Source organism: Culex quinquefasciatus, chromosome 1 (assembly GCF_015732765.1).
Source record: "Culex quinquefasciatus strain JHB chromosome 1, VPISU_Cqui_1.0_pri_paternal, whole genome shotgun sequence".
NCBI lineage: Eukaryota > Metazoa > Arthropoda > Insecta > Diptera > Culicidae > Culex > Culex quinquefasciatus.
In genome coordinates this window covers 125,805,851-125,818,518 of record NC_051861.1, presented here as the reverse complement: position 1 = coordinate 125,818,518, position 12,668 = coordinate 125,805,851, and the positions used below count along the sequence as shown (strand labels likewise).

The window sequence follows — 12,668 nt, the reverse complement described above, 5'->3', positions numbered from 1 at the left end:
GTTCAAGTTCAAGCTATTAAAAAAATTACAGCATTTTTTAGGTAAAATTACACACGTACTTATTCCCAGTTGTAATATTACCATGATGTTCGCGCGTGTAATATTATACAGCAAAAAATTGTGTAAATTTGGAAGGTGTAAAATTTACAGGTCGAATGTTACCTGTTTAATGATGTAATATTACTTCAATTTAGACTGAAAATGAGGGATTACAAAAAAAGGTGGTAAACTTACACATTTTTAGAGGTAAAATTACACATTTTTCTGTGACATAAAAGTTGTACCCATTATCAGATGTAATAAAAAAAAAGTTTTTTTTACGGTGTAGTATTCAATCTGCAAAGACGATGTGATTGTCTGTTTTTTACTGTGTGAAAAAAATTGGAGCTTCACACTGAAACTGATTGCGGATTTTGATATTTCGTCCACATTTCAAACTTTTAGATTATTTGAGGACACGCAACAGGTCAAAACGCAAGAATCACACAAAAAAATGGAAATTTATTTCTTCAAGAGAATTAGATTTCTTTTCTAGCAACATTATTTTAACAAAATTCAAAATAAAAATTTGAACAAAACTAGCTGGTTTTATTCAATACTTATCCGTTGTTGTTGATCATCTTTATTCCTTAGCAAAAATCATTACCTGAAAAAAATGAAAATGAAATGTTGAATTGAGCAATGTATTTTAGCTTTTTTTTAATTTTTATTGTTTTATTTGTATGAACTATAAGAAAGACTTAAAACACTAAATAATTTCTTATCATTAAGCTCATACACAGTAAAAAAAAATGTGTAGATTTGAAAGGTATATAATTGCAAGGTTAAATATTACGTCTTCAATGATGTAATATTACTTCAATTTAGACACAAAAAATGTACTCATTCCAAGATGTAATATTACATGACATTTTTACAGTGTAACTGAAACAAGCCACACACTGTATCAAACCGCCTGTGGCTAATCAAATGATTACGCCAATACAAACCTTGTGGGTGTTAAATTTACTATAAAATCCCTCATCAAAACTGCACAGCACAGCAAGTTCCACAATTATGAAGTTCACACTTGCGATATTCGTTTTCGCTGCTCTCGCAGTTGTTTTCGCTCAAGGAGGGCCAACTCGGGGTAAGTTTTTACAGCACGGAAAAATATGAAACTAAAAAAACATATTAAAATTTTCAGACTCGGGAAACCGTGACGCCTCCATCGATCATGACCGTAAGTCACTTACTAAACTAAACTAAACATTTAACTTGAGATGCAAATGTGAAAAAAAACATGCAAATAATCGTTTTGTTTGAATGAATTCAAGGACGTCTAGGCAGTAAAACACAAAAAAAAGATTCAAACAAGGGCGTCTATGTACAGTTACTTTCGAAATTCATAAAAACACAAGACCGTCCAACTAACAGAATATGTTCTAATGAATGTTCTAAATTTGCAGGGTGGGAAAAACGAAGTGAAAACCACCAAGGTAAAAAGTAAATTTAAGTTTATTCGTGTGTTTATTTTTCAACAATATTTTTTTTAGACTGGGGTGACCTGCATACTGGTAAGGGACTTTGAAACAATTTTAAAAACATTTTTTTTTTCAAATAAGCTACAAATATCTACTAAATGTGTTTCGATACAAATACAGGTTGGGGAAAACGAGCTGCTATGGGCGAAGAACCGAAAGGTAATTGACTGCAAAAAATGAAAATATATTTTTAACACTAACAAATTTATCTAAATTTGACAGATTTGGACAAACGTGACGTCGCTGCAGACCCTGACCGTTAGTAGCGAAGGCACCAACATTTAAAGATTTTTTATCAATTTATAATTTTTCAGGTTGGGGAAACGCAGTGATTTAAGAGGTGAATAAAAAAGAACGACAAGAAAAAGATGAAAGCATTTTGCAGAAAAAAAAATATTCTAAAAATGACAGGTGGGACACACGTGACGACATTGAAGAATAAGAACGTACGTGTTTAAATTAAAAAAAAAATGACGACCCTTGAAAATCTTACAAAAATAAAAAGGATAGAGTTCAGATTACGGATTTAACAGAAAATAGGTTTTTTGTCAAATTACATCTAAAAATGTAAATTAAATAAATTTAATAATTATACATATTTTTTCACATGATCTAACCAGCAAACGACAAACTGACAAACAATTTTTGAATTGAAAAAAAAAACTTAACCTGAAACCTTAATGAAATCGATGTAAATTAAATACAAACAAGGGCGTCTATGTTGGAAATTGTTTATTGATTGGTAATTTGTGATAAACAAAGCAATCGTGCAAACATTGTATTGCTAATAAACTGAAATGTTTTTTCTTCAAAACTAAAATTGAATGATTATGTAAAAGTTTTACTGCTTATACTTACATAGCTTTAACATCAATCAGAACGTAAAAGTGTGAAGCTTGATTTATTTTCAATAGCAATTTAAACTAATAAGATTTTTACACTTGAAATTTCTCAAACATACGTGTTTTGAAAGAACATTAACATCTGAAATCTAAGAGTCATTTTGATACGAATCGTCTTGAAGGTCCTCCCAAATCTCAAGCGCACCACTCAGTCATGTCAAGCGGATTTAGCCCTGCGAGACGCTCTCAAGATGATTCGCCCAAAACTCGACAACAAACCATTCATCATCTCATCTCGCTCCAAAACACAATCAATAGCATTGATTCGATCACGACGACGACCGGGGCATGTGTCATGTTACGTGAATTTTTGCGCGCCGCAGATCTTTGATTGTCAAACCCGAACAACAACAACAGTTGGAAAGAATTTTAATGCCCCATTTTAAGGTGAACCCACCACCAGCACCTCCTCCCCTTGAACAGGTTTGTGACCGGCAACGGGGACTGCACGGTGACCGACACGACCCGACGACGGGGGTTTTGTACAAGCGTGTTTGAACACATACTTTGAAGGTCGTTTCAAGTTTGACGCACCGTACACTGGTTGCGAAGAATTTTGGTTCAGAATTGTGTAATGAGAAAAAACAAACAAGGGCGTCTATGTTAGAAATTGTTTCTTGATTTCTGGTTTATTACAAACAATGGATCTGTGCAAATAATCGTTTTGTTTGAATGATTTCAGATAAACAAGAACGTCAATGCTACGCGATTAAAAATTCGAATCCGAACAAGGGCGTCTGTATACAACATTTTTTCCAAACTCAAATTATGACAACTACTTTTTTATTTGAATTTATGTAAACAAGGATGTCTAGGCAGTGAATTACAAAAAAAGATTCAAACAAGGGCGTCTATGTACAGCTACTTTCAAAAATTCGTAAAAACACAAGACCGTCCAACTAACAGAATATGAGCAAATTGTGTAGTGACCATTAGAAAAGTGTTGTTGTTTTTTTGCAACCCAGTGTAAGAACCTGTCTTGTTTGCTTTGGCTGGGTCAAGCCGGAGCGGACGGCGGATGATTCGATTAAAATGTTTAATGTTTACCCTGTCAGAGAGTGGACAGGGGTTGGTTGGTTGTCGTGATTGGATTATACCGGCACGACGAGCGCGCGTTGCATTTTTTTAGTTGTTGCGCCTGAGAAGTGCGTCTCTCCTTCTCGGGCAGCGTTGAATCGTTTAAAGGTTGCGTAATTTTAGTACTGAAGAGTGGATGTTGGAGTCACTTGTGAAAAAGTTTGAAAAAAATGTTGAAAAAAAAGGTTAAGCTCCACTATAACTTTCAATTCAAATTTCCAGAAGCTTCTCCTCCTCTGAAAACCAATATGCAAACAACCCTTTCGAATCAACTGCATGGGATGCAGTTTTTTTCTCCTCCACCAAGCCTCGAAAAAAGAGAGGTAATCAACCCTACTATTTCATTCGTGTGCACACACCCTACAAAACCCACACACACACGCCACTTTCCCGGGGCAAACTTTCCTCGTTGCATTGTGCCTAACAGCATCGCGCGATTATCTTCTCCGAAACGCAATTTTCCTAAAGGTAAAGAGCAAAAAAACGCCCCATTAGTTTTGGACGCAAACGTGCAAAAATTTCCACCCTTTGTTTGTGAGTGTGTGTGTGTGAGGAAGGGTGGGAGCGGTAGCGCATTACGAAAACAAACACTTTTTAGTTTCTTTCCGATTACACCAAAGTTCACATTGTAATTGATGTAACAGTAAAAGAAGAATTAATATCTAACATGCTGCAAAAAAATGCAATAGACACTTTGTGTAAAAGTGAAGAAATGAAACTTAAGCAAATTACTTTCGAGATTTTGTGTTAGATATAAGCTATAATTTTACATTAAAGACATGTAATTTTACATGTTGTACATGTAATATAATTTTTTGCTCAATACTTCTGTAAAATTGCAATAAAATTTACATATTTACCTTAAAATTTTACACTGTATAATTTTAACGCTGATGAATTTTTCATTCACATGTAATTTTACATGTTTAACGTGTAATTAAAATTTTTGCTCAAAACTTCCGTAAAATTACAATAAAATATGCATATTTTTACCTTAAAATTTCTCACTGCGAATATTTTACACACTGCAGAAATTTTACACTGTTGAATTGTACACGCACTGTGACATGTAATTTTACATGTTTCACGTATAATTTATAATTTTGCTCATAGCTTCTGTAAATTTCAAATAAAATATGTATATTTTCTCCATAAAATTTCACACAGTGTCCTCCACGCTCTAATCCAATTACAGCTGTCGGTGGTTATTTTCTTTGCGTGTGTTTCATGTAACATTTGCCAACCCCCGAAAAATACAGCCTCCCTTCCTGCTTCGCACCAATGCTTTGGCGCAAAGCTCGTAAAAGAGGCGAAAGTCAATCATTTCTGGACCGCGGAGAAACTCGTGTGTACTCGAGTTATTGCTGCAGCCGAGAGTGCCAAAGTAAGGCAACAGAAAATCAATTACTATGATTAGGACCCGAGCCGAGTGGTTAGTAGTGGTTCAAGCTCAATTTAGGTTTGTTTCTTTAATATTTTTTTTAACTTGAGTGTGAGCCAATGAACTTCAACGTGAGCACTTTGACGCCTTTGCGTTTTCAAATGATTCGATTTTGTTATGATTGTTGTGCAAGGTTATAATTATAGCAAACCATTTGTTTAGTAAATGTCTAACAAAACATAAAATTATATCCATATCAAATCGAGCTGCTATTTAAAGACCTTTGTACCTGGAATAACTTCACTTATCAAAATGAAGTGCTACTTGTTGGTGTTTTTGGTCATCGCCTTGGTGGCGGTTCTAACTTGCAAAGCAAATCCATTAAATGAGGTATTGGCACACATTTCTTGAAAACAATAAAATTTTATTTTTTTATTTTTTTCCGCAGAATGGTGAAATGAACATGAAGGGTCGCAACGACAAACGATCGCTCCAGCGTCCTCCAGGGGTTTACATAAAACAAGAGAGCTGGTTATGAGAGACCCCCGACACTTGATCTTTATCCTGGATTCTCGCCATAATCGTCGCGAGTAAAGCTCCGATTACGAGCGAAGAAAGGAGCAGCATAGACGTCCTTGTTTCGCGAGTTTCAGTCAAAAAATTTTAATTGAAAAATAAAAAGGGATTTTGTTCAAAATCTAAAATGAAATTATTTTTCCACTTATTTTAGTAATTATTGATTTCGGACCAATATCAAGATAAAATATTATCAATATTAAAAAATAGTCTACCAAATCAATTAGTTCCACAAAATAAACTTTAACTCTTTTTGCAGTATAAATTGAGCCACTACTACAGTGTCTTAACAATTCCGACTGACGACTTGATAGAATGAAGTCAGCAACAGTTTTTGTAATCGTGCTGCTCACAACTTGTTGTGGAGCCAGTTCAAACAACGAGGTAGTTCTAGTATAATTTATTTCTTTTCTTTTCATGATTGATCTCATCTTTCAGAATCGCATAGAAAGGTCAACAAAACGTATGTTATCGCTTCAAATTTGATCAATTTCGGCTTAAAAATTCCATATTTTTTTCAATCTAAACTTTTTTTTAGAAAGCGACAACTGCTGGTACTCGGACGGCGTTCTGTACTGCAACACGAAACCGCCGGAGGGAACGAGTCCGGAACCCGCTCCCGAGGATGCCAACTGTTGGACCGCCGAGGACGGCACCCAGTACTGTCACTCGAAGCCTTGACCTTAATGTGAAAAAAAGGCAATTTTACAGCCCGAAAAAAAAACTTTTTAAATGTATTTCTTGAAAATTTATAAAATTAAACAATAAAGTTAAACAGAAAACAATGAATTTTATAAGGTAGAAATTTTGGTTGGTATTACCTCTTTTTTGAGTAATATTACATGAAATATGTGTAAAAATGACTTTGCCACAAAATCTGTCTTTAACAATCTTTTTTTTTCTGGGTAAATAATTTAAAAATTAAAAAATTAAAAAAAAATATCTCAAATTCACCCAATACTTGTTGAATAATATTCAAACTCTGAATAATGCATTAGTTTCAGGCAGAGCCAAAGTGATGCCACCTCAAGCATTTAAATAGATTGTTACTCACTGCCAATCGAGTTAGTTTGAATGAAACTCAAGCACGCTTTTACACAGAAAAATGAGTCCCTCGTTAGTTATACTGCTGGCAGCTGTCACAACGATGGCCCTCGTTATCGGACTCACCAGAAGTGAGGATCAGGTTCAGGTACTTAGCAGTGAAATGTACTGGAATTAAATGATTGTAGTTGTTGTAATTTATTTCAGGACCCAACAGGGATGACCAAAACTTGTAAGTTTGATTGTCATTTGCAGCTTAAAATTTTTGTTTAAAATATTTGTTAATTTTAGTTGACACCTGGTTTTATCTTTGTTTACTCGGACTTTGTGGCAGATAAGTTAAACTTAAATTATTGGAAATCGTATTAACAAACCTCATAAATTGTACCTAAAATGAAATGATGTTTTTTGATAGAAAAAAAGAAGCCAAAAATAACAGTGGTTTCAGTCAATAAATAAAACTTAATAAAATCTAAGTTAAAAAAAAGTTTAAAATAAAAAGGTATCCAAGTAATTCATGAATGACCCCCGTATGAAAAGTATTGTCATGGAGCACCTTTATACCAAAGGGCACACAGAAATAAGAGTGAACTTACTCGACTGAGAAATTGTGAATTTTTACGTATGATGCATGTAAACTTACATCAGATCGTATTGAAATTTAAAAGTTTAAGGACGTGGAGAAATGGTACATCATTCATAATGTAACATTCGTATTTTTTTTCTCTGCAGAAAACATTAAACATATTTTTTGACAAATTATAGAACAAATGCTTACTTTAAATCGAATAATCAATTTGTTTCGATGAAGTGATTTGCAAATTTCACTTAAAAACTATCACCTACCGCATGAGCTGGTTAGAGAGAAACAGAAATTCACACAAAAATGAGCTCTTCGTTAGTTTTGCTGCTAGCAGCAGCTGTCACAACTGTTGAACTAACAAATTGTAAGGATCAAATTGAGGTGCAGTAAAATAAACTAGAATGTTGATTCAGTTGTAGTTGAATTTATTTGTTTTAGACTCTCACAGGAATGACGCGAAGTAGGTTTCAAGTCTTTTTGAATCTGGTTTTACAAGCTAATTATTTTTTAATATTTTTTTAGGTGACACTTGAACTTTTTTGTGTCTGCTAGGACATTATTGTGGCTAACGATTTAATATTCTGTTCAAAAACCAAATGAGAACAAAGAAAATTCTTCCTAACCTTACACACAATTTATTGATTTGATTAAATATCTGTTTCAAAATAAATCTTACAGCACAGTGAAAAAATTAATCATGGTATTATTACAAAAACAATGTGTGTAATTTTACCATTCAGAATATGTAAATTTACCACTTATCCGGTGTAATGTAACTTTTTCAGTGAGGCTGATAAATTAACCAGTGAAATTGTGGCACTAAAAATAATGAAATCGTAACGTTTGAGCCAAGTCATCTACAATCAGTTGACTGAAATATTTCGAAAAACCAATTCTTAAACAAAAAAAACGTTTAACATCTCTAAATTACAGGTAATATGATAAACATTTTGATTAAAGCTGAACTCGAAAAGCGTGAAAACATAATCAATTCGATTCAAACTTAAGTCTAGCGACAACAACGTCTATTTTGAACAAAAACAAAAAAAAAACGTAATACTACAAATTTTATAAAAAGCTCAAAATTTGGTTGACTGTAGTCATTTCCATTTAAGAGTGCATAAACTAAACACAGAATGAAGCTTTTACTGCTGCCAATTTTGACTATTTTGCTTTCAGTTATGGCAACGGTCTTTGGAAGCTCAGGTAATTTTAAAGTTAAACAAAAATCTAAATAATTTTTACAATATTTTTAACAAATAAAGGACACCAGGATGCAATTTTGAAGCGAAGACAGGAACCAGTGCCATGCCCTCCCTGGAACCCGTGCAGTCATAAGCCAACCAAACCGGGAGAAACGATTCCTAAATAGGAGTTGGAGAGTTTAACGAGAGAAAAAATAAAAATAAAAATGTTCGATGTACTAAAATAATTTCATTCAATTTTACAAAATAAAAAAATACATCAACTCAAATTTAATAACTCAAGAAAGTGAGCTTTTAGAGCTCCTACAATTCAAAAATCTTGTTAATATTACACCTGGGAATACGGACAAATTGTGTGTCAGAACAACTTATGTGTAATATTACATCGAAAACTTTGGTCACAAAAATTTTGGTTAAATTACATCCAAAAAGAGATATTATTCAACCATCACATTTTCAACCTACCAAAATTTTAAGAAAAAAATACTGTTTAAAATATTAAAAATTACATATTGTTTGATGTAATTTTACCTCAATTTATGAAGCAAAAATTTATTAACACAAAAAATAAGTAAATTAACACATTTCTGTAAGCAATCTAACACATAAAATCTGACTCAAAATTGGTTCTAATTACTCCAACACAGCAAAAAAAATCCGATGGTAAAATCGCATGCAAAAGCATGCCCATCACCTTCGTCAAAATAAACACTTAATATTACACACTTCATGTACAATTTTTGCAAACACAAAAAAAAAAGTTGCAACCGACGGGACCCAAGTAACATTTTTTTCCAGGAGTTCTACAAGAGCTCTTCAAGATAGCTACAGCATAGCAGTTTGGACCGCGGTAGGATAAAACTCTCTACAAGTACTCTTCCAAACTCCTGAAGAAGTTTTGAAGAGAATTTTATCCTACCGCGGTCCAAACTGCTATGCTGTAGCTATCTTGAAGAGCTCTTGTAGAACTCCTGGAAAAAAATGTTACTTGGGGATTCAAACCCAGCACCAAAAGTAAGGACTGGCGCCTTAGCCCACTCGGCCATCAGACCGATGAATAGCTGTAAGGATAAACGCATATATGAGCTTGACATTTCGGTCAAGTAGGTTTCCCATATTGATGGGCTACAAATATCAGGGTGTAAAATCACATAAAATTGCATGAAATAATGCAATATTTTTTTTACACCCAGGACTTTTACACGCAGCTGTATTACTACTTTTTTAGCTGTGTAGATACCAAATTTGCAATATCTGTCTCTGTTGGACTTCATACATGTTTTTTTAGGGTCTCTATAGGCAGCAAAACAATTAAAAACGGCAATCATTCAGATGATTGCAATTCATTTTCCCCCCAACAAAATTCACGAAAACCAATTCGCTAGTCACCGCCCAAGTCACGTTGCACAACCCTCCCAACAGCAGTTCGATCCAAAAACCGATTAATTTCAGCAGCTTTGGAGACCCCGACTTCACGGTTTATTTGTTTCGCTGTAGGACCTCTCAAACAACGCTAAAACATTTCGTAAATGAGTCTCCCTTGAATGCACTCTTTTAGCTTTTAAAAAGCCCTTTTTTCACGGCAGGTTATTTTTCTATTTTTATTGCACTTTTTTTTAAACCATTGACAAACAAATTTTCATGAGGTGTAGTAAAAAAAAAGACAAATCAAAAGGAAGCCTTAAACCGTGGCCATTTTCGGCACCCCGACGGTGACGATTACGAGGCCTCTGACCTTCCATTGTGTGCGGCCGTCCGAAAACTGACGGCTTAACCGCTGCTCTTTAAAGAAGTGGAGTGGTACGTAGATTACGTAGCTTTTGAGTTGGAAAATCAATGAAACAAATGGGTTGAGTGATTCTTTTTTTAGCACCATCTGTCGGTGAGTAGCAAAATTACATTTTTGTATGGGCGATCCTCTTACCAGCTTTAGCGCCATCTCTTGGACAGTAGCCTGATTTTTTTTCAATATTAGAAGTTTTTTTCGGGATGATGCCCTTGAATTCCAGAACTGTTATCAAACGTAAACAACTTAACTGTGTTTGTAAATAACATTATATTTTGTTGTCGAATCAATTCGATCGATTACTTTCGTTCAGAAAAAATAGCACCTGTACGACGTATAAAAAGCTTGCCACTCGGATGTCAGATACAGACTCCACAACTTGGGTAGAACAGAGAAGTGAAAAATACGAAAAGAAAAAATGAAGAATTTATTCCTAATTTTCTTGGTAACAATTGTGCTGGCAATCGGGGGCGTCATTGCATATGATCCAATGACTAAACCTGCGAATAGATGGAACTATGATCAGAAGCAGAATCCGGTACCGAATCCTAGTAAGTTAAGGTTATTATATTGATTCAAAAAAAAAACTAACCATTATGTCTTAACAGTGAAACGTTGCTCGTTTGTCAACGGAAAATGGATCGGATTATGTCGCTGAAAGGAAAACAACTTATGAAAGCTTGAATAAAATATAAAAGCTATTTTCCAAAAAGTTTGTCCCAAAAAACATCGAATCTACGAACGTCCCCCTTTCTCCGAAAATCTTCAAGTTTACACAGCGGACACAAGTCGTGTTTTGGAGTTTTTTAACCGCTGCTCGCCCAACCGTAAAGTTTAGTGCAAGTTTTAGGAGCCGTCTTTTCTGCAGGAACGGAAAACGACGACGGGCGCGACGAGCGCAAAGTGTTTAGCCTATTAATTGAGCACTTACGGAAAATTGCCCAGCTCAAAGTTCCATCACCTCGCTTCGCGTCACGCGAGCTTTAAGAGCTTTAAAGTGGGTTTTTTTTAATTTTATTTTTATAGATATAGGCATTTAAAGGTTCGACACTAAAGTTTTGAAAAGCCTGGCTTTTCAAATAATTAAAACAAATTTTGATACATTATGTTGAGAAAAACGTTTGAAAAGCTTTGAAAAACCGCAGAAAAAACTTCTTGACCGAGCAAAAGCACTAGGAAGCTTCTTCGATTGGCTACTGTCCAAAAGATGGCGCTAAAGCTGGTGAGGAGATCGCCCATACAAAAATGTGATTTTGCTATTCACCGGCAGATGGTGCTTATCAATTCTCGGGAATTTGGTTGTTCTTTGGAGAAGAAAGTTTACTTCTGGAAGATTCTTCGAACAAGTATGTTTACAAAACAAAACTTTGCAATGAAAATTTTTAACGTAGGACTACGCTACACTAAATGTCAACCTGTCTAACCTAAAAATGATTCACAATCCGCGCCGAAACCGACCCAGAATTCAATTAGCACTCGGCTCGCTAATCGAAATGGGCACGCTCGAGTCGCCCAATATAGATTGCGCCAGTTGATATCCGAGTTGCACACACGGTTCTCGCGCGACGTGACCCGCCAAACAAAACACTCGATTCAGGTTTCAGACATTAAGGGGGGGGGTATCGATAGCGTCGTTTCTAATTTAATTAAAATATCACCCCCTTTATGGTGAGGTAAAAAAAACGATTATACTTTAGGTTGATCCAGAAAAAAAATGATTTCAAAAATAGACTGAAATTTGTCAAAATTTGACAAGTTTGGTCAAAACAGCCGAAATTTGTTGATGTTCTTTCAACTAAAGTATCAAATGTCCCCAAACTGGAGCAACCTAATCCAGACACACAAATGAGGCAAGATCCGGCGGATCGGATTACGCATCGCATCGCACAGACATCGGTTAGGCACTTGGCGCGAAGAGCCGGGTTAGAAATTTGACAGCTATCCTCTCTACAAAAACATAGCTGGTCAGCAGGTTCTCGATTACCCTCCGGTGTTCGGTGAGAAGCGGGTTTTATACGGTTTTTACGTGAATAACCCTCGGAGGATTTGAAAAAATGTCTTTGCTTTCAGATTTATAAGAAAAAAAAAAAAAAAAAAAAAAAAATGTGTAAATATGTGAGTTGAACATTGGGATGTGTAAATTTACATCTATATTATGTAATTTAATTAATAATTAATTACAACAAAAAGACGTCCGGCTTTTGGACAGATTTTGAGTCACATTATGTGAAGCTGAGTTACATAAGCATCTTTTTGATGTAATTCTGTTTTTTACATACTACGTTAGGCAAAATTACATAAAAATTATGAAATATCCTTTTTTGATTTGTGACTAATACAAAATTTCATTTATTTTCCATGAACTAAAACTAAAAGCCTCTTTAAAAAACCTTGAAAATAGTAAATAAGTTTAACGAAGCAGTACCCTCAACAGACCCAGCTTCGCTAGACTAAAGGCAAAACTAGAGTAAGATCACATTCGTTCGATAAGACTGGAGCCAAGCAGAGCAAAAAAAAAAGCAGCAGCGATTAATCGCTCGTTTCTGAGGGGCAAAAAAGTGCTTAACAAACGATCCAAGTGTTCTCCGTTT

The 12,668-nt window shown here is 34.8% G+C and overlaps 1 protein-coding gene and 1 long non-coding RNA gene across 2 annotated transcripts in view; one reads left to right on the top strand and one right to left on the bottom strand.

Annotated features, from left to right (window-relative positions):
- The window catches only part of LOC6035148 (partitioning defective 3 homolog), a 169,232-nt gene that overhangs the window by 82,248 nt on the left and 74,316 nt on the right, over positions 1 to 12,668 (bottom strand). The window lies entirely within an intron of this gene.
- On the top strand, positions 1,186 to 1,574 carry LOC119765449. The gene is made up of 3 exons (XR_005276738.1): positions 1,186 to 1,222; positions 1,449 to 1,478; positions 1,536 to 1,574. It is a non-coding gene; the product is annotated as an uncharacterized LOC119765449 (long non-coding RNA).